At 43.5% G+C, this 20000-nt stretch overlaps 1 protein-coding gene across 1 annotated transcript in view; it reads right to left on the reverse strand.

The window, feature by feature from the left end:
• Positions 1-18866: 18866 nt before the first annotated feature.
• The window catches only part of MEIS1 (Meis homeobox 1), a 133528-nt gene continuing 132394 nt past the window's right edge, over positions 18867-20000 (reverse strand). Inside the window, exon 13 of the mRNA XM_003793457.3 lies at positions 18867-20000. This exon is cut by the window's right edge and continues 384 nt beyond it. The gene's annotated coding sequence lies outside the window, so the exon portion shown is untranslated.

Here is a 20000-nt window from a genome sequence, read left to right on the forward strand (position 1 = left end):
GCCCCATCATTGTAATTGTTTAAGTTGGATGATGAATATATGGGGGTCTTTCATACCAGTCTCTCAATTTTTCCATGTGTTTAAAAACTTTCTCTAATAGAAAAGAGAAAGCCCTCTACATGCTCATGCTCTAATGCCAGTAATGACAATTCAGCTCTTCCTTACCCTTCACACACACACTCTAGTCTGCCCACATTCCTGAGATCCATGGCTGTGACTGTTAATGGTTTAGATCACTGTTAAATTATAATTTGATTTCAAAAGCAGCTTTTTATGGGAAATATTTGATATTTAATAAAATTTACCTATGTCCCAACACAGGAAGGATGCTGGGGTTCTCTTAACACACTTTGTTAATACCCACCAATGAGGGCGGCACCCGTAGCTCAATGGGTAGGGCACCAGCCACATACACTGAGGCTGGTGGGTTCCAACCCAGCCAGGAAAACAACAATGACAACTGCAACAACAACAACAACAAAAATAGCTGGGCGTTGTGGTGGGCACCTGTGGTCTCTAGCTGAGGTGAGAGACTTGCTTGAGCCCAAGAGTTGGAGGTTGCTGTGAGCTGTGATGCCACAGCACTCTACCCAGGGTGACAGCTTGAGACTCTGTCTCAAAAAAAATATATCCACTGATGAGGTCCATGTTCATTATTCTGGATTCAGATGAATATTGTACAGCATAGCTGGAACCAGAGACCCCGGGGGAGAGAGCTGTTCTCAACACACTTGATGACACATTCCCACACATTCCATTGACGTTAAGTTGGACATTTTCCATCTGAGGTAACAATTACATCTTCAACTTACAACTTAGAAAAAATGAAATCCTGGGAAATTAGTAGAATGTACACAATATCTAATGTGAGACTGAAAACTAATGTCAACATCAAGCTGTAGGAAACAGTCCCTGAGCTATGGCAGAACCAGGGTTCCTTCTGGAAACCCTGATTAAGTAAGTTTGCTATGATTTCCATCTCTGAAGGAATCCCAAGTTCCTACTTTATTTAGAATTGGAGAAAGCAATAAAAGAGTTACTAGATTAAGCCATTTAGTGGCAACTACAATAATAATATTTACAATTGTACAATATGTTTGAAAAGCACCTCATAGTCATTTATTATTTCGTGTTATCTCACAAACATGTATAAAGTAGGTTTAGAGGATGGAAGCATCCCTATTTGACAGGTGAACAACCTGGTTTCAGTAAGGCTATGCAGTTAGTAAATGGTAGGATTAGTTTATAAGATTTCATTTACCATATCAATTCCAATCCTCTGCATTATTTCCAAGAACTATCACCAGAAAAATTCACAGGAGGTAAATTTTAATGAACATCCTTCTCCTCACAGAAGGTTTAGTACATTAGCTGTTACTGTTTCTTAAATGGAATTTACAAGTCAGCATAATTCAACAGCTAAAAATAAGTTAATGAAACAATATCAGATCTGCTTTTCCTCTTTCATCACATTTTTAGTAGAATCTGCTATCAATACAGAAACATACAACGTAATGCCATGGAGATCGTCTTGTTAATGTCATCATACACCTAGAAGGATTTTAGAAAAGCATTTGTAATCAAGCGTCAGGCATTAAAATTAACCTGAAATATCACAAATACTAAAGAGAATTAACCAGATCTGAATTAACTAGTCCAAATTCCACAGTCATAAAGGGGTAACACCATTGACTTAGTTTTATGTTCACATATAGGTTTAATTCCTATTAAATATAATGAAAACGCTGCCTACAGACTCCATAACCAAACTGCATTTAAAAAATGCAGCCTTGTCATTAGAAGTTTAATGCATTTTTAAAATGACTATCATGGAACTCAAGCAACATGGTAAATGAGAGTCAGAAAAGTTCAGGAACAGAAAAGGATAATGAATACGCTTTTCATGGTAAGCACTATGAAAGTGATAAATATTTGATAATGTTCAGGTAAACACAGGATGTTCTCAGTAGACACCTCTTAGTTTAATTGTTTTGTTTTGAAACAGAGTTTCACTATGTTGCCCTTAGTAGAAGGTATCACAGCTCACAGCAACGTCAAACTCTTGGGCTTAAGCGATTCTCTTGCCTCGGCCTCCCAGAAGCTGGGACTAACAGATGCCTGACACAGCAGCCAGCTGGTTTTAGAGACGGGGTCTCACTCTTGCTCAGGCTGCTCTCAAACTTCTGAGCTCAGGTAGTCCACCTGCCTCATTTTCCAGAGTGCTAGGATTTTAGGCTTGAGCCACTGCATCTGGCCCCAAGTTCAAATTTCAGATAAGACTTGAGTACCTTGCCCAACCCAGGCTGAGTTTCAGATTTTCAGCAAACTCATGTAGTCTGGATTCCCTTTGTGCCTCATTTTCTGCCCCATATTAAAAAAAAAAAAAAAAGGTATTGGTTCATTCTAATTATAGGACAATTAGAGAAAATAACTTTTAACCTATTTGGGAGCTATCAAAATATATTTGTTCTGAAAAGAAAAGACAAAAGTCCAGATAATTGGGCTTTTTTAGAGATAGCATCTCACTTTGTCACCCTCAGTAGAGTGCTATGGCATCACAGCTCACAGCAATCTCCAGCTCTTGTGCTTAGGCTATTCTCTTGCCTCAGCCTCCAAGTGCCCACCACAATGCCCAGTTATTTTTTTGTTGCAGTTTGGCCAGGGCCAGGTTGGAACCCGTTGCCCTTGGTATATGGGGCCCGCACCCTACCTACTGAGCCACTGGTGCCACCCGAGATAATTTACTTTAATTAAAGCTCATTGTTCCATGTGCCATATGACCAGCTTGACAGCCACATACTTACCATTTTCCTTGATTATATTATGTATAACCAAGAACAGGTGAAATTACTATCAGGTATAAGAGCAGACAATTTAGTCAGTGATGTAGGCAAAGTATTTTCTTGGCATGCCCTGGGACAAGTGTGTGAATGCAGATGACACTTATCAACAAGGCACGTCCTGCTTCTTACTGCATGACACCACTCAGTGGCTGCTGTCCCTACCCTTCCAGGGAGAAGAGGGATGATGAAGCCGTGTCTGCATGTCACGAGTGCCTCAAGATGCTCTGGAGTGTTGTAACTCTGCCATCCGCCAACTGTGCAAACATGGAGAGTGATGCTGTACCCCACTGACATTATGGTCTTCCACCCATGGGCCACTCCGACTGTGGCAGCCTTGCCACTGAGTTTCACTCTATTTTTCTGCCCCCTGAATGACAATTCTGATACTTCATACTTTGGAGTAAAAACTACTCTAATCACGCATCTAGATGAGTTCATACACGCTCTCTTGGTAAAACAATTCAAAATGCATAAGCGTTGCTGAAGGAAATTACACAGCCATGCACAAAACATTGATCCTGGGACTCCCAGTCCACCCAAGTCCTTGCATCTGGCCAGCAAGCTTTACATTCCTGGTGAGATCCCATTTCCCATGGTGTCTCTAACATTGAACATTCTCCTCAAGCCCTTTTCCTTTCCTCTACCCTTAAGAGTGACCAGACTTCTTGGTTTGCCCATGACTGAGGGAGTTTCAGAGACACACGCCTTTTGATGCTAAAACCTGGTTGTCCTTCTATCTCCTAACTCACCATCAAATGACATTACTGTCTGTATCTCAAAAAGAGAAAATGAAGGTTATCAATTCATAAACTTCTCCCCCAGATTCCACAACCCTCCAATGCACGTATGTCTGTCCTTCTATCTCCTAACTCACCATCAAATGACATTACTGTCTGTATCTCAAAAAGAGAAAATGAAGGTTATCAATTCATAAACTTCTCCCCAGATTCCTCTTCCACAACCCTCCAATGCACGTATGTCTGTAACCATCACTCGCTTTCAACCGTGGAGGCTCAGGCACCCCACTGCTAGAGCACAGCTGCCTCCCCAGCCTGGGTGATGCTCTACTGTTTAGAGCATCTTTACTCTTTACTGCAATTTTAACATATTCTTCCCCTTCCTTTTAGTATACAAATATGTTCAGATCTTTCCGATCTTCAAAATGATAAATGCTTGTTCCTCTTTACTGACAGCCTACTCCTTCCTTTCTTTCATTATAAACTTCTGGAAAGAGATTCCAAAGTCCTCATCAACTCCAGGGGCTCCTCCCAAGCTTTCTTTGCAGCCCAGACCTCCCTATAAACACGCAGACCCATGTCTTCAGCTTTCGAAGGAGCATCTCTATAGCAATAATCCAGAAGTATCTTAAACTCAAAATATCTAAAACAAATTTCTCATCTTCCTTTCTAATCTTTCTTCTAAAGTTACCACACCAAAAAACAGAACCACAATCTGCCCAATTTTCCAAACCATGAACCGCACGATGGCTGTTCACGTTATACCTCATCACCCCCGTCTCTACTCCTGTCTCCTAAACAACTTCTCTCAGTCATCACTCCCACCTCCCATCCCCACCATCATCATAGCAGTGCTTTCACTGGTTTCTTAGCTCCTAAATTCTAGTCCCATTGCCTTCAACCTGTCCTTCATGAGGCTGACACCTGTGAGGCCAAGGGATGAGTTGTTCCTATAACCTGGGCATAGACAAAACCTTTTATCTAGTCCTCTCAACAACAAACTGACCACAAGGTCAGTTTCAACCTCTCCTCCAGGTTGGTGAGCAATTTCTAATTTGCTCATGAAAATGGCTGGATCCACATATGTCCCACTGGCTTTGTGGCTGAATCAAGGAACAGTGTTAAGTAAACAGAAGGTAGTCCAGGAAGCTGAATATGATTTTTGGCAGGAATAGCATTTGGTGATGGACAGCATTGCATAGGTATGGTGACCCAAGTAAGTCTCTATTTTTGCAGTTTTAGTCCCTGTCATCTGCATTATCCTGGGGGTAAATGGTTGCTAGCAAGTCAAGCTGTTACAGAAGCCACCGCTTATTTCATGCCCTTCACTGTTAAAATTTTCAGTTCCTGTCCTACAATGTTCCACACCCACCTCTTTGCTCCACTGAAAAACTTACAACTTTCTAAGTAAGGTATTTAGTTAGCTGTACTCCTCAATGAGCTCTTGAGGACAGAGATGATGGGTTCATCTGGGTATCTTCAGTGTCCTGATCACCACTAGGTGTAGTCATGGTTCTAAAACAAACATACACACACTGAAATGTTTCCATTTTAAAAAGGATTTGGTAGAGTATGCTAGAAATATATGAGGGGTTAAGACAAGATCCAGACTAATATGACACAGAATTTGAATGAACACTATTAGACCAGTGGATATTTTCAACCAGGGCATTCTAGCTTAATCTATTGGATCACAATCTAGTCATTGGTAGAAAAGTCAACTTTTATTTCAGTGAAGCAACTTACTCAATAAAGGTATTAATTACTCATAGCAAAGGCTTTGGAACAATAAGGAACTGTCATTTTACCTTTTGGTGACAAAGCAGAGAAATCAAACAACGTGTGTCAGAATTCTAAGAGACACTTTGAACTTTGAGGGTAGAATAACTTTTCCGTATGAAGCAGGACACCTCTGGAAAAATACCTAGAACTCTCTGAGACAAGGACTTTGTTATTTTATTCAATATAATTGAAAGCAATCCTTTATCCATTCCATAAAGCAAAATGATTTTAAAAACAGAAATAATATCAGTTAAAGATTAGGGAAAAGATCGATGGAAAATGAATTGCAAGTTTTCTACCAACAGAGTCAGGATTACAAATGAGAATGCCTAAAAATCTGGTCACACAGCTACTGACCCTGACCCCAAAACCTCTCCACTAGTGGGCCTTTTTCAACTGGGGCGTAGTTGTGGTACAACAGTATTTTTCAATCTGTACTGTATTGTTACAGGCTCCTTAAATTCAAGGTACCATAAAATCCTTAACCATGAAATTTCAACATAATAGTAACATCTTTACTATGGTAATATTTTTATCACAAGGAAATCAGAAAACAGGGTAATTGTCCCCCTAAGATTATAGAGGGATGTGCAAAAACATTTCATTTTTCCTTAATTATAACAGCATATTCATATTATAAAATTTGTCCAGAGTTGACTTACTGCACTGGTGTGACTCATGGTGATAGCCAACTTGGCAAGGTATGGCCCATGTGTTGTGTGAAATAGTGCAGGTGCCAGTGGCAACAAAGTCACCATTGTCTTTGTGTAATGAAGTCAGTTTAAACAGCTAAGTGTCTGAAAGTGAATCCCAGTGTGCTCCATGTCCAGGAGGTCAATTATCACAGGGTGTTAGACAATTGAGATTGCTTTACTACTCGCCAGGTTGCTCTAGTTTTTGTTTTTAATATGCGATGCTAGTCAGATAGAATAAAGAGAAACATTACAGTAAATATTGAATCAAACATTGTGACACAATAGCAGATCTAAATTGCCACAGTTTATACCGGTTCTGGAAAACAACACTGACCCTGACTCACACAAAACATTTTATATACAATTTCCAGAAAATTCTAGACTTTTCCTTCAGAGAGAGTTTACTTGAAACAAGTAGCAATGCTTTAATTTTATTTCCTCATTTATTTGTTGCTATCTAATACATAGATTCCACCCATTGTAATGACTGTTACAGCCCACTCCCATTTTTTGTAGCAAGGGGTGTGAATATTGAATCAGCATATGCTTTTTTCCCTAAGCAACTTCCATAAAATTTATTTTATTTCAAATAAGATTTTACAAGCATTTACTTGGATTTTCATGTTTATATCTTATTATGCTCTGAAGATATCTCCTTTTAATATGAAAATTTTATTATTTTTGAAATTATTTGACAACAAAACAGGCTTTTCTAAGATCAAAGAACAGAGCCAAGAGCTAAACCATCTTGGGAAAATTACATTAAAATAGGAAATTGTTATCATATAAATGTTTATTAAACTAAAGTGTCATATTTTGTTGAATTCTCCAAAATAATCCATCACTTCTTTTTAAAGTCTTACTTTTTCCTTTAATGAATATTATTTCATTGAGGGGAACCCTAATCATTTAAAAATGATAAACATGAGTTGAAATATTATAGAAATAATATTTGTTTGAATAACATATTTCAAAAGACTTTTTTTAGTCGCCTCTTTATTTTAATCTATTGGTAAATAAGTGCATTTTTTTGTTGCAAAATCAGAAAGACAGAGCACTTAGCATTTCTTGGCATTAATTCTTGTTGTCTAGGCACCAAACGTTGTTTTAAAAATGCTGAAACTGCTGAAGGTTTTTAACTTTACATATAGAATTCAAAAGACACTGGACATGTATTTTCCTGCTGGACATATTCAGACAAATCCAGTTGACCGATTAAAAAACTGACTTTTTAAAACTTAACTTGATAGTTACAGATGTTTTAATTTTGGGAAGCCATCACAGGCTCACTCTCCTTTCAGCATTAATTATCCATAATGACCTCCACTTATCACATACTCTGGAGAAAGCTCTATTTGCTTACATGTTCCAAGGCTTTTTCAAATAAAAATAGTTTCATTATTAAGAATAAAGAGAAGACTTTTTAATTATTAAAATATTGGTATTTCTGAAGATGTGTCTCTGGCTATTTTAAATAGGAAGGTCTAACGCAAATAAAACTGTTGCATAAACTCCCTGAATAATAGCTTAATTACTTATAATCTCTGGAAACAATTAGTTTATCATCCTTTGAAGTGAGTAAGGCAACTTGCCAGGCGGAGAGCAGGAATGCTTGTCACTTTTTCATGTAATGAGCTTAGTTTCTTTTTGTTATTTTAGATTATTTTGAAAAGGAAACGCGATGGAATACACTTTAATGTTCAAAAGATTAAAAGTTGAATCATTCACTTCAGAAATGGCCTCTGTTATAACACTTAACAAAGTACCAAAAGAAATATTGAAGGCTCTAAAGATTATAATTTATGGTCTTATGGAAACCATTGGAACAGATAATCTGGTTCAAAGATAAAGTTGTGCTTGAATGACACCAATATTGTAAAAGATTGACGAGGAACGTCCTCTCTTTCAGGCTCATAACATCATCCCTCCCAGGAACCACCAAATTACAGAAAAAAGTCTCTTCTCCTCCCTCCTGCAGCTATCCTCGCTTTCTCGCCTTCCCTCTCCCCATCCAGCTTCTTGCTTTCTCGAAGTTTCTATCTACACCCCGCCCCCCCCCCACGCCCCTCTTTGTCCCTCATCCCATCCGTCCATCTCCCTTTTCCCCTGACCTGTCTCTCCTGGTCAGGTGTGTGTGTGTTTCCTGTGTCTAAACATAGATCAAAGGAAGTTCTGAACGTAAGTGGTCATTGTGAAATCCAAACACTGTGCGTTTGAATATTATCCCCCAAATGAGGAAGAAAATAAGAAAGTCGGCAGAGGATGCGGACTTCATCTTGTGGGTTCTGGATCTGCCAGAGTTGTCCCAGAGAACAAGTGGAGAGATCAACTCCCCCAGGCCGCCTTGCTAAAGGCCAACCGGGTGACTAAAACACTGCAGCCTTCCTTCAGGTGGACCCTACACCTGAGGCCTCCTGCTCCGCTGAAACCTTGCGGGTCACTGAGCAAGGTCATCTTTAATTCCATCACCTCATATAGGGAGAGGAAACTGAGGCGGCAAGTTCCCAAGAAGCTAGGTGGTTCCCCAGACGATCTGCCCAGCTCGTGATGGGTACATGCTAGTTCAGAGACCGCAAACTTTTCAGTCATATTGCATATTTCAAAATAAAATTAACAATTAACGTATTTCCTATACTGCTCCCCCACTTACTGGAGGTCACAATTCCAACTCACCATTCCCTCTGTCCCTGGAGTCCCTTATAAGCAGTCCTAGCAAGTCGACCTACTTTGGAGATGCTTTTTGCCTTTTGGATGGCCCCCAACCCTCCCCAGACCTGTATGTCAAGGAATAGGGAGTTCAGACATGACACGTTAATGTTTTTATCAGGGGCTGCTCTCTGCTCCCACTAAAAGGGAGGGAGACCCCAAGAAGAGGGCGGCCGAGAGGGGGAGGAATCACTGCGCAGCTCCTGCGGAAATTCATATGCCGTCTATGTTCCTCCCTCACCTGAAATAAATCCTGCAGGCCTACCCACACTAACCTAGCAGCACTTATTTATTTGCATGTCATGCTTATAATACGGCAGAAAGCAAGACGGATCTTCGAAGAGGGGAGGAGATGAGACTCACCTCTCAGGCTCGCTCTCTTAAATAAAAAAGAATTGACCTGCTGGGCGCCTAAGAATTTATCTTGAGTTTGTGGTCATTATCTCTATTATATAGCCCCAGCAATAAATAAATCGGGTAGTTACTACCCAACAATAAAACTGTAGTGTATGGGACACCTTACTATTACTTTCTTAATAATCTGCCGTTTCTTTCACTTTAAATCTTCTCAGTCATGTCTTCCCACTCGTCTACCAGGATCTATCTTCACCCCTTGAGGAACCAGACTGCTCGGATCATTTTTATATTTTGTGAACACAATAAGTTTTCCTGTCTAGACTTTCTGTTTTTCCTCCTATTTCTAGGCTGCCTAATCTGCTTCAAGACAAAGGGTTGGCCCATATCAAATATCTTTTCCTCCTCTGCGTTTTAAGCGCTCTGTGCGCCCGCGTTAATGAAGGTCGCTCCCCTCGCGGCAGCCAGCCACGGGGTCTCTAGGAGAAAGGGAGCAACTCAGACCCGGCCCAGGGAAGATGGTCTGTGCCCTGGCGGTTAGCACGCCCTTGGGTGCGCAAGGACTCCAACCGCCCCGCTGGAGAGAATCTGCCTTGGGTAGTTCTGCCTCTCACCGTCCTCACCTCAATTCTTGATTGCGCGTACGCCCAAGTAGGGATCTCTAGGAGTCCCATCCCCTCCGACTTCTCCCAGCTCGCCCTGCACCCCGGTACAGCGCGCCACCCGCGGACGCGAGCTTGGGAAGTCTGGACCCGCCTGAGAAGTCTGTCCTCGTTCCAGGGCGGGCTCCCTCGCGTCTGCGGGCATTAGAACCCCACGAAGGGGGCTCGGGTGAGGATCAGATGCGGATATGGCGGGGTTGGGGGTTTCTTTCTGATTCCCCAACCCTCTGGCTGGCGGGAGAGCCTCTGATCTCACACCTGGGGCTCGCCTCCCGTGCGCAACTGTGAGTTACACGGCTCCAGCCCAGCCCCGACCTCCAGCAGGCGGGAGGCGCAAGCTGCTCGGGGCCAGAGCCTTGCAGAGTCCCACAGAGGCCCAGGGCCCCTCAGCCCCGCGGGGAGAAGGAGTCCCGCGAACTTCCAGCCGGCATTTCCCAAACCAGCGCCACAGTCCCTTTCACGCGAGCGCGAAAAGTGACGCGACCGGCAAAGCGGTCAGCAAATGACGGTCTTATCCGCAGAGAGGGAGCGACCCGGGAGGGTGTGTGGGGAGGTGCGGGGAGGGGGGAGAAAGGGGCAAAGGGGCAGTGGTAAGGCGGGGAAAGAAAACAAACAGACCTGCGTCGCTTCCCCTTTTGTCTTTACACTACTTGTCTCAAGAAATCAACTTAACAGCAAGTCCCCACCTGACTTGTTTTTGTTTGTGTGACATAGATCACACACAGAACTCCGACCAAACCTCTGAGTGACAGTGTGTGTGTGTTGTGTGTGTGTGAGACAGAAAGAGAGAAAGAGGCCATGTAGAGGCTACTGATGGTGAAGGGACGGTGAACTTCTCACCTTTCTTTAACTCAGTTAACAATGCGTCCTTTAAAAACAGCCACACCGCGGTCGAGTGTGGATCCGTGCGTGGGTGTGTGTGCGTGTGTGTTTCGCTGTTAATTGCGTTTTGCTGGGATCATCTTTTATGACTCAAAAACAGGCGGCTGGGAAAATACTCAACGTTTGGGAAAGAAAACATTTTTTTACTTCTATCTTTGACATTTAAAAGAGCAGAATTAATCTGTCCTGTCTGTATTAGCATTGAGAGAAAGTTTCAGAAATCTACCCAGGGGAAGAGAGAGAGAAGGAAGAGAAAGAAAGACAAAAAAAGAGCGAAGAAAGAAAAAGAAAAGCCAGGCTTGGTTTTTCTTATTTCAGATCTGTAATCAATCATTGAAATAGGAGGCAGCAAAATTGTAAAGATTCGATAGATTAAAATGCAAATGAAAGGGTAGAAAAAGAAACATTAACATGCGATCAAAGATTTAATAACCATAAATCAAGTTTTTTTTCTGTTGCAGCTGCAGCTTGTGTGTGTTTATGTTTTAATCATGTTCGTTCCATAAATAAATAATTTCTGAAACGAGACTAATTTTTCATTATTTTAACCGTGGGCTATAACACTAAATATTAAAAATAGAAAACGTACATGATGCCAGATCCCCAACCAAATAAGAGAAAGACTTGTGTTGATTGGTTAAAATCAAGGAGTTTCATTGTATGTTTTGGAAATCAGAGTATTATGCTAAAAAATTCTATCTTAACTGACAAAGCCCAAAGTTTTATATTCCCCTTAATATTTTATGTTAACAACAAGATACCATTTATATTAAATATATGCATGGCTGCAAACCCATTTCAGTTTGAGCATTTTCAAAGAACAAAAGTGCCAGAATATTTAAATAATAAAAAACATATATTATTTCAAAGTGTCTTGACAGAATGTCTGGCAAATGATACATTTTTGAAAAATTTGCCTTCTAGAGAATAATTAAGTGATGGCTCAACACAGTTAAAACTTTTTAAGCTTTATTATTAAAGTTCTTTTTCCAAGGGGGAATATTTTAGTCTTTTGTTTTGTTGTTCAATTTAAGGTTTTATCTCGAGGTGTCAAAATATCGGGGCACTCTAATTAAGTACTCATTTCCTCAGTATTGCAAATGCTTTTTATTTAAATCTTTTTATATAAAACATTATATTATTCATTTAGTAATTTTTAGAACTTTAAAAATAAAACACCGGACTTACTCTTTTCTTTCTTTTTCTGGGGGTGGGGTGGGGGTTCATCTTATTAATATAAAGGGACTTTCCTTTCAGAGGACTGGAAACTTTTCTTTTTAGCTAATACAGCCTGGGAATGTTTAACATAAGCTTTTTGCTTAATTTTGCCATTGAAGGAGCTATGTCTCCTAATTTACTGAAATGATGAATTGGAATCATCTCAATGGTTTCTCCTTGTACAAATTAAAATGATAACCAAATCTGTAAGACATGTTTCTTTCCTAAAACCTGTAAGTTAAATGTGGGCTAAGTTGATGTCCACTCCCCACGTCCCTCCCAGCCAAACAATCACGTTTTCACTGTGACAGTCCAATAATGCCTTTAGTTTAAAATTACACTTGGACATTTTCTCCTTTGTATTTTTTTTTTCATTTACTTCAGAGCAACAAGATGACTTGATTTCCATGGGATTACATGAACTCCTTTCAATGTTACTGGGACATTTCTGCTCAACTAAATACTTGCCTTAATAGACAAGTGAACTTCTTTTTATTTGCTAGAGTTTGTGGATGGTTTTAGATACAGAGTGTGCAACTGATTTAGTTATTGTTGTTGTGAGAATCGAACAGGCACAAAAGTCATTTATCTAAACCGAAGAGATATGACTCTGTAAAAGCGAGAAGCAAGGGCAGAATCATGGGGAATTATTTCAGTTTATAGCTCTTATTAATTAAACCGGATGTGGTTTTACTCTGCTCTTTTTAGCACGACCTTGTTAAAAGCTCCCAGCTACCTTTTGTCCCTCATCCCCAATTTTTTCATTTATTAGGTTTCTTGTTGGTGGGGGCTGTTTCTTCTGTATTGTATCACTGAGTAGTTACAGTGTAAAATCTCCTGCGTCTTCAGAGGATCGCACCCCTCCCAGAAAAGGAAAAGAATAAATGCCTTTCTCATTCAGTTTTAGCATCTTGAAATGCAAGACAGGTACTTGATTTAGCATTTAAGCAAAAGGTTACACAAACCGCGTTTTAGAAAGTGTTGGGATGTCCGACAGGGTCAGCCTTAGATCAGATCATTTTTTGAATGCAGACCCCAAGATAATGAGTACTTGTTGTATTAAAGGGGACAAACAGTACTTTGGCTTCCTCTGACCCCAGAATGCACGGCTCGGTTTCATTGATCATCCTCCTTTATGAGATAATGCAATTACAAACATCAATAAGGGGCTGCAAGGGGAATCATTATGCGGTGACAGTGATAAATGACGGTGCAGAAATAGCATGCTTTTCCCCCCCCTAACAATCCTGGAGCCCAGGGGCTCCGGGGGCTGAACGCAGTCGCCAAGGAAACAGATGACATCCCAAACGGCACCAAAGGAAAAAAAATGAACAGTCTTTCTTTGCCTTTCACTCTTTTCCGTCTTCCAAAGAGTTAGTTTTGGCTCTAGCAGCAGCTGCTACACAGGCATTTCGTTATTTCAGACATTAAAGACTCTAGCGGGCAGTGGGAGTCTCCTCCCCTTACATCCCCACCCCCTCTAGATAACACACAAAGCTTGCTGTTCACAGTTGAGGACTACCTGAAAATGCAAGTCTCCAAAATCAGATTGGGGTGGGGTGCAGGGGTGTCGGGAACATGGATTTACACCAACACTGCGTTGTTTTCCCTGCTGTTGCCCAGTGGAAACTGAGTCTCTAGAACAAGCTGGCGCCTCGAGAGTCGGCCAACCAGGGGACGGGTGCGCGTGGCTCGCCTCCCTCTCCCCGTGGGGCCAGACACTGCTCGGTGCCAAAGCAGTGGGGGGATGGGGGCAGGCGGCTGGCTGCTAGGGGTTTGCCGCTGTGCTGGGTTTCTTTAGACTGGAGTTATCAATGGGGGCAGGGATCTCCCCTAAATCCAGGAATCTGGCTCTTTAAAGCCCCAGGATGCCCCTTGCAAGTGGCTTCAAGAAGGCCTCGCTGAGCAATCCCCACCCACCCATGGCCAGCAATGTGGGTGAGGTAGGTGGGCGCAAGCAGGTGATGGGTTACCGGACTTCTGCGCGGAACTTGAGGCTGCCAGAGGCTGGGAGAGGGGCAGAACTTCGGGACTCTGGGTGGAGAAGGGCACTTGCCTCTCTGGAGGAGGGCAGGGAGAAGGTGCTGAGGTGCCAGGGAGGCCTAGGGAGAAAGGCGGAAAGAAGGGGAGGAGGTAAACTAGAGAGCGCAATCCCACCCTCCGAGGTCGCCAACGCCGAGAAAACAGACCCTGGGCTCCTGACCACCGCCAGGCACGCCTCGGTGTGGACCTAGGGACCCCTGGGCCGCACTCTTTGCCACACGAGGCCCCCACGCAGAGAAGGGGGCCAGGCGTGCGCGCGAAGCAAGGGTCCTTATGCACGGCTTCCCTAGCCACCGAGGTCCGGGACTCGTTTTCCGCCTGGAGATTAAGATCATTGCTCGCGTAATGAACTTAATGCTTTAGGGTAGAGGTGAGTGTGTCTGCGAGTGGGCAGGGGTAGAAATTACCGACCGGATCGATGGGAGACTGGCTTAAAACTAAATCCTTTTTCTCCAGGGCCCCACCGCCCGGGTTTCCCCACTGTGGGTTGAGCACGCCGGGAGGGCAGAAGGCAGCGCGCCGAGGGGCGACCCCGAGACACGTCAAGCCAGAACCTAGGCCCTAAAAATGCTTCCCAGCATCGCTCCACTGAGACCCCCGGGGTACCATTTTCAGGGCAAAAGACTCTTTAAAGCTCAAACGTTGGCGAACTGATTGCTCAATATGTTGTTTGTTTTTCCTTTCAGCTCCGCCTCAGGAGAGAAGGTTTCAGACGCCTTGGCAAGCAGATCTGGTCGAAAAGGGAACCCTCCCCGTCCCTGCCATCGGCTGCCCAGGCCCCCTGATCCCACACCCTCTCTCCCTCAGGGCTTTCCCCCCTGACCCTGGAACCCCCAACGTCCTGTAGATTCTGCACCGTGGCCACCTTAAGTGGTAGGGGCCGGCTTACAGCCAGTGGGTGTGGGGTGTTAGGGATATGAGGGGTGAGACAAGGAAAACTGCCCGGCCAGGCGGGGCGCCCCACTACCCACTTCCACGCCTCTCGATCCGGCGTCCAAGCGCCTACTCGGGAGCTTTGCATCACAGTCGCGATTTTACTGCCGTCACGAGGGCCGAGGGCCTGCCAGGATCCGAAAGGCAGAGTAAAGTTTGCGGAGCTTTTAAAGTGATCCTCAAGAGCTCCTGCCTAAGGCGTCCTGGTGCTCCCCCCCCCACGACTGCAGCTCCAAAGTCGGGTACTCGCCGCCCTCCTCGTGGGCCCTGACTGGGTCTTGGGTGCATGTGCCGTCTGGTCCTCATGCTCTTGAGAGTCACACTCCCGAGCCACTGGGAGACTCAGAAGTCCGAGGCCCCGTGTGGCAGAGCCCATTTGGAAGCCTCCGGTCCGCCACAATGCACCCCGGGCGTTTTCGAACGAATGAGGCCTGGATCCCCCCAGCTACGACGAGTTGCCTCTCCTCAATCTTCCGAGGAGACCTCTGGTCTCCCCATCTTCAGAAATAGTCAACAGTCCTTTAGACTTTACTTTCAGATGTCGGTGGGAGGGCCTAGGAGGTTATTGCCGACGTTCCTGCAGCCCCACCGAGCTCCGACTCCAGACAAGGACCCGGCTGCGCATGGCCTGAGTCTAGGCCGGGACACCGAGCACCGCAGACTCAGGGGTAGCTGTGTCTTGACCTCAGCTCCGGGCAGTGGCCCGAGGGATTTGCTCTCGAGGCACCGAGCCGGACTCAGCCCCAGGACAGAAGCATGTCCCTTCCCGCTCCTAGCGGCAGACTTGGGGGGCGCTGCGCACAGCAACAAACTGCAAGCGGAAAGTCGAGAGCAAAGTGCGCGCGGCGTGGGAGACCCGGGCGGGAGGGGGCGGGTGGGGCTCGTGCTTTTGCTTTGCAGAATCTCGATTTTGTTACCAAGTTTCCTGGTAGGCGCCTCTGCTCCCGGAGCTTCCCCCCCACGCTGCCCCCCGGCACCGCTCCTTCCCCTCCCTGCTCCTCGCCACGGCCAGCCCAGCTAGCCGGAGCCTCCGCCGGGCCTGGCCGTCTGCTCGGTCGCTGGAGCCGAGACCCCGCGCCCAGGCGGCCGCGCGGCCTCCCAGCCCTCCCTCCCCGGGCTCCGCGGGGAGCGCCTCTCCCTGGAGCGAACCTCGCCCGCCCGGCTCTATGCAAGGAGACACCCGCTGCCTCCCGAGGAACTCCTAATACCATCCATACAGCTTTAATGCGTTTATAATTCGATAAGTGATTTCAATTTGAAATTGTTAGTAACTAATTTTATGGGTAATTTTTCCACATCAAATATTTAAGCATCAGATTAAGGGAGCCAGTTCCGACACAGGATAATAAGGGGGTTTCCCCCCACCCCCCGCGCCTCCGCCTCCCTCCGTTTCCTACCGAGTCGTTTTTCCAAATCCCCAAAAGATGGCAGTCGAAGCCGACTTTCCTCTTTTCCTGCGGCGCTGCGAAGGGAGGGGGAGAGGGGGATGGGAGGGGAGCCGGAGAGAGGCAGGCAAGAAAAGGGGAGGGAGAAGCTAGACGTTGCACGGACTTTTCAAACTAATTCTTTCACACGTTTCTAATACAAGCAAGAAGCAGTGGTGAATTTCCTGGAAAAGTCCTGGCAGAAAAGAAAGCCAAAAAAACGTGCCTTGTGGCCTCAGGGTAGGGGATGTGAGAAACTCAGCACTTTCAAACTAAACCCTCGGATTCAGAATAGAAGGGGAAGAGCGAGACCCAGAGCGGAACCCACTGGCTTCTTTTATATTTCTTTGTATATTCACATGACATATAAATACTAAACAACTAAGCAGCTTGCTTCCTCGAGGACGGGACTCTGCAAATTACATAATGAGGGTGCAGGGGTGGGGGGAGGGGAGGGTGGGGGGCAGGCTGCAGCGGGCGGAGGGGAGGCTGGGGCAGCCGCGGATGAATTGCAGACCAGTTGCCAAAACTTTTTTTTTCCCCCTGCTGCTGTTGCTGCCGCGGCTGCCTTTGCTGCTGCCTTTGCTTTGAATGTGCGTAACTAGGAAACAGCAAGCCGTCTGAGAAGACGGAATTTCCAACGTGTAAAATGTTCTTAACGGAACCATTGAGTGAGTGCAATAAGGCGTGAGGGGGAACTAATCTTCCCATTTAAATGTTTGTGGCAATTTTATCTAAATGAATTTTAATGCTAAACGAGGGTAATTCCCCATTTGTAGCGCGTTTACTTCTCTTTCCTGTGCTTCTAAAGCAGTCCAACATCACGCAATGAACAATAACAATAAAAATACTGTCAAGGCATATTATTCATTTTGAATGTGTTATAATTACAGCTGATTAAATATGATAAAGTAAAATATTCTTTTTAATTTTTTTGAAAAATATTTAAATTATACTAAAAGTAGTCTCAGTCACTGCCACCCCCACCCCCACCCTCCACCCCCGCCACACACACAAATAAAAATAAAAAGCAGGTACAGGCGGGTGCCCTTGTTTAGAGGAGGGCGTTTTGTTTTTGCCCTTTAAAATATTCTCAGCACCTCTATTATTTCCCGCTTTCGGGTAAGTGTCCTCAATAACCTCGGAGCTGGCTCTGAAATTTATAAGAGGAAAAACTAAAATAGCATTAAGGGGGAATGTCAAGGAAGAGGAAGAAAGTGAGGCCCTCGCATAATAGCCACATACAGAGGGGGACGCAGGGATATAACAATTTATTTTTTCTAATTCCTGGACAGTCATGATCTGGAGTTTTCACAGTCACCACATTCTCTAACTATTCACTAGTTCTCTTCTGGCTCCCCTAGCTCCTCTCTCGTCCCTCTTCTCCCCTCCCCCCATGCTTTCCCTCCAGACCGGAGCCTTCTGCCGAATAAAGGCTGAAATAACCAACTCACTGGGGCATGTACTGGGGAGAAGGAGCAACTGGGCGGTTAGCTTATAAAGTTTATCATTAATTTTAAAAGTAAATACATGGTTATTAACTGCTAGTAACCACCTATCAAAAGAGAATGATTTCACTAATAGGAACTTCTACTTGTGTAGACGCAGAATTGCCCCTGGGTCAATTTAAACCTCTTTGGGGTGGGGTGGGGTGGAAGGCCACTGGCGGAGGGGCCTTTGGTGGGCAGCCCCAGGCTCTCTGCCTGATCATCCACGTGTTCAGAAACAAGGCCCGGTAAACAAAAGGTGAGAGTGAGCGTGGCTGCTCCAGCAGGTGACTTACTCAGTCACAGTCACCCAGTAAAGCCAACCCGCAGCTGGTTTCTCTTTTCGAACAGAAAATAGAATTGCTTAGGGGGGGTTTAATAGGGTGACTTGAGCTTTTATATCAGATGTGAGTTTAAGGCGCTCTTCTCCCACCCATCCTTTGTTTACAAAGCAATCACTGCCAAAAGGCTTATTTTTTAAAACAAATTTGCCTTAATTAAAATATTTGTATATTTTCCTTAGCTTTGGGAAGACTTTTTATAGCAGCAATTTTATTTAAATAAAATTATAAGCTATTCTAGCTTAAACATGTTATTTTGTACCATTTAGCTGGCTGCCATGCAGAAATTCTGTACAGCTGTTCTGGAAAATTGGTTAATAACCAGTTTTATCCAATGAGAACATAGAGCATATTTATAAAAATTAGATTTTGAAGTCTGGTCTCTTCAATTCATGTAATTTCCTAATAAACATATACTGCTCTTCCTAGGTAACATCCTTAGTAAAAGACTTAACTTTGTACTTAGGTTTCCCATTATATACAAGAATAATTTCACCGATATTAGATGAGTAATTCTGTTGGATGTAATTTTGAGTCTACAGTTACTTTAGTGCCTTTAGGCCTCAAATTTGCTGATATTAGGAGTTCATTAAGTCAGCTTAAAGAAATCAGTGGTTATTACTAAATAATTTACTTTGTGGTTAAAATTTTCAAATACATATATGGCTTAGGGAGCTAAAATTAATTCTTCTATTTCCTACATTAATCATTAAAAATTTGGGGGGCAGTAAACAAATTTTTCAAGCAGTGGAGTCAGCATGACAAAAATAATCTTGTTTTTATTTTAGATTCAGATTTCATTACTGCACTCAAACGACTACAACTGGGCTTGGCGTTATTATACAATCCAAACTGTTTCCGTCAGAAACGCTAAGACTCAGTGTGCAATGATTGTTATTAATAATTAGCTCCTTGGTTTCTTGATAGAAAAAGGCTATCAACAAGCATTTGTTTATCCACAACAAAAAGTATAATTAGCTTATCCCACTTAGTAAATCTTGTATGCATGCCAACTCATACCAAACTGCTACTTTTACAAAAAAAAAAAATTGCAATAATACAGTTCATTTTTCCAGTCCTTTTTGCACAAAATTTATTTACAATGTCTACATAAATGCTCCAAGGTGGGACTATGAAAAAATACACACATGACCGATGCTTTGCTCAGAAATAAAGTCAACATATTAAAAATAAATCTTCAGTCTATGTTTTCGAGCTGCTTAAAACAGGAAGTGATGTATAAGGTGGTGGTTGTTGCATGGGGACAATGACGCTTGATGTGACAATTAGGCTTCTAAACACACAGCCTTTTGGTTTCCATGCCTCCTCCTACCAGTCTCCTTAAGACACTGCCTGCAACAGCTGATTAATCATTGTTGATGACTGCAGTTTTTCCCATCCTTCCCGATTTACATCTGTTCAGGCCAATTCAAATATGGTGAGTAAATGAATTAGACATGCAAATTCAAGCCCCAGGCTAGAAAGAGGGAGAGAGAGGAAAAGAGAGAGAAAGAGAGAGAGCGCGCATGGCTGAAATCCTAGGCGAGAAGAAAGATTCTTCTGCCTGATAGTTATTTTAATGCTCTAAAAATCCTGCAAATCAGACCTTCCCGTCCCTTGCAGGATAACTGTAAGGCTTTTTAATGTAAGGAGGCTTCTGGAGGAAGTGAAGAGCTATGGAAACAACACACATAGTGTGGAAAAATTTCACATTTTTTTTTAAAAAATCTATAAGAAACAACGTAATATGGATAACAGTATAATAGCATTTACAATATTTCACTCTTTGTTCTCTTAATGTCTTATATAGTTATTTAGCATGTCCCCCAAATTGACTTCAGTTGGTATTTCCTGCTTTTTTTAAGAGTCCCTATGAAGAATTAGGGATGCTCC

This window comes from Otolemur garnettii, unplaced genomic scaffold (assembly GCF_000181295.1).
Source record: "Otolemur garnettii isolate 467f Iridium unplaced genomic scaffold, OtoGar3 scaffold00068, whole genome shotgun sequence".
NCBI classification, from domain to species: Eukaryota; Metazoa; Chordata; class Mammalia; order Primates; family Galagidae; genus Otolemur; species Otolemur garnettii.